The 2681-nt window shown below is 43.9% G+C and overlaps 1 non-coding gene across 1 annotated transcript; it reads right to left on the bottom strand.

Moving 5' to 3' along the window:
* Positions 1-312: 312 nt before the first annotated feature.
* On the bottom strand, positions 313-380 carry LOC119864023. Its single transcript, XR_005372824.1, has one exon. It is a non-coding gene; the product is annotated as a small nucleolar RNA SNORD52 (small nucleolar RNA).
* Between the last annotated feature and the right edge of the window lie 2301 nt (positions 381-2681).

Below are 2681 nucleotides of genomic sequence, written 5' to 3'. Positions count from 1 at the left end.
CCTGAGATCAAGCCCTGTGTCGGGCTTCCTGCTCAGTGGAGAGGTTGCTTCTCTCTCTGCCCCTCTCCACTGCTTGTGCTCTCTCACACATGTTTCTTTCTCTCTCAAATAAATAAATAAAATCTTTTTTATTTTGTTTATTTATTCATGAGAGACACACACACACACAGAGGGGCAGAGACACAGGCAGAGGGAGAAGCAGGCTCCATGCAGGGAGCCCGATGTGGGACTTGATCCCGGGTCTCCAGGATCACACCCTGGGCAGAAGGCAGTGCTAAACCGCTGAGCCACCCGGGCTGCCCTTCTCCAAATGAGTCAGAACTTAATTTTTGTCATCAAGACCAGTGTCAGAGACTCTAGCCTGAGAAATCATCATTCTCAAATGAAATCTTAAAAATAAAATTGTCCTCTTTTTCCTCAGGCCTAGGTCTCTATCCTCAGTGAGCTAAATGTTCCCCAAGAGCCAGCATCTACAGAGCACCTAGTCCAAGGAGTAGGGAGGTGGCCAGGTGGGAGTTAAGGGGTGACAATGGGGGACCCTGCTCAATGACAACTGACCATTAGGGTCACCTCAGCCTAGAGGGCCTGAGGTGAGGTGCCCTCCCGCCTTCTGATGCCTCATCACCTTGGTATTTGGAAGCTGCCCAGCATGTGGGTTAAAGCAGTGGTTCTAGAACCAGAAAGCTAGGTTTCAGTCTCAGCTCTACTGTCCCTAACTGTGTGCTAGGGCTCAGTTACGTCAGCTCTCTAAGCTTATCTCGTTGGCATGCAAAATGAGTATAAGTGGGACATAAGTAAAATACTCAATGGAGGGCATGGCACACAGTAAAGACTCTGAATATTAGCTATATCAATAAGCATTCAGATTTAAGAGCCCTGAATCCAAGCCCTGTTCTGTCCCCTCTCAGTTTTATGGACTGGAGCAAGTTATCCACCCCTGATTCATCTGTAACACGGGGTTAATGATCCCCGACTATCTTCAAGCATTATTTTGGAGACTGTGTGACACCCTAGATGTGCAAGTACCTTGCACATTGTAAATGTACTGTACAAATACATGAGATTCTTATTGTTACAAAGCAAATAATCTCATGAAGGCCTCGTACTTTCAGAAGCTTTTGATCTTGATAAACTGACGAAGGAAAAACATGCTTCATAGACTTGGCTCGGTTGGAGTTGCAGTCAAGAACTGAGCTATTCATAGCCGGGGGCCCCCCAAGCTAAAAAATATTTCATATGGGAGCCGCAGGCAGTGGGAGCCCCATCTTAGTTTTACTGTGAAATGGATCCCATGTGTTACCTGAGACCTGTAAGCACCACCCTCAAGCCTATTCCCTATCTACTGCTACCGCACTGCCCAAATTTTAGGGCAAATGGGCAGATGGGCAGGAGGTAACAGAAAGAAAGTGAATGTCCGTATACTCCCTCCAGGACCTAGTGTTACACAAGCATGGAAGGAAACACAAAGTCACAATAATAATGGAAATGACAAAGATTTTTGGAGTGATTATTAAGTCAAGTATTCTGCTGAAGGTGCAAAGGCATTAATTTTCACAATATTCCTTTGAGGCTGGTGTTACTATTTTTACTGTACAGATGAGGAAACGATGTCAAGAGTCTTGTCCAAGATCACACACTGGTAAAGGCAGAGCCTGTATGTCTGCTTGCAAGCTCTGCAGCACTCCCCTGCCCTGGACTCCAGGGACTTCGAGTTGATCTGAGGGGGACAGTTCTAGACTGTACCAAGCACAGCAGATGCTGAAATTAGTGGAGGTAGGTTTTCAGAGGAAGGAAGGGTCTTTGTGGATGAGATCTGTCTGGACAGCCTTCCTGGAATAAGTCAGAAATGGACTTGGTGGGAGTGTTGGAAAAAGATAAGAGGAGAGCAGCAGAAAGAAACTAAAACCTGAAAGGAGCACTCTTTGTTCCTTGCTTAGGATGAAAGGGCGAGAGCACTCTTGGGCTTTTGACGCAGCCTGTTGGAGGAAGTCACCCTTGACATTTGAAACTAACTGCAAGGACTGCTCCCGTGGGTCGGGTCTGTGGTCTAGTGGGCTTGAAAACCTAATTGAGAAATAGGGCAGAAATGTGAATAGGCATTTCCAGAAAAGGCACCCTGAAATGCAATGAACTTGAGAATGAATGCTGCTAGTAATCAAAATAAGAAGATGCAAATCCATTTCCATTTCGTGAGCAAAAATTAAATGGTCTCATTTCAAACATTACCAGAGCTAGTGGTAATTTTTACACAAACACTCACACACTGCTGGGGAAAATGTAAAGCGCTTCGTCTACTTTGGAAAGAGAATTGGCAATAGTAAGTAATGAAATTAAAAATGAGCATCCTCTTTGGCTCTGCAATTCCATTTCCAGATGTTTATTCTAAAGGGATTCTCTAAGAAGTGCACAAGAAAACATGTGCAAGACTATTCATTGCAGCAGTGTTCTTAACAGTGAAAAATTGGAAAACACCCCAAGGTCCATCTATAAATAAATAAATACAATGTACTATATATGTAAATTCTATTCATCTGTTAAAAAGAATGACCCAGAACTATATATACAAATCTCAAAAACATATGTTAACTTCCACTTCTGGTTATGATGCAGTAGCTACAGCAAACCGCTGTTCTAGCTGAGAATAAGAAAAGTAGATAAAGTAAAAAGGCAGCAGAGAGCTA

The sequence above is a fragment of the Canis lupus genome, chromosome 17 (assembly GCF_011100685.1).
Source record: "Canis lupus familiaris isolate Mischka breed German Shepherd chromosome 17, alternate assembly UU_Cfam_GSD_1.0, whole genome shotgun sequence".
NCBI classification, from domain to species: domain Eukaryota; kingdom Metazoa; phylum Chordata; class Mammalia; order Carnivora; family Canidae; genus Canis; species Canis lupus.
Note: the sequence above shows the minus strand (reverse complement) of the source record. Positions and strands in the feature narration are given on the sequence as shown.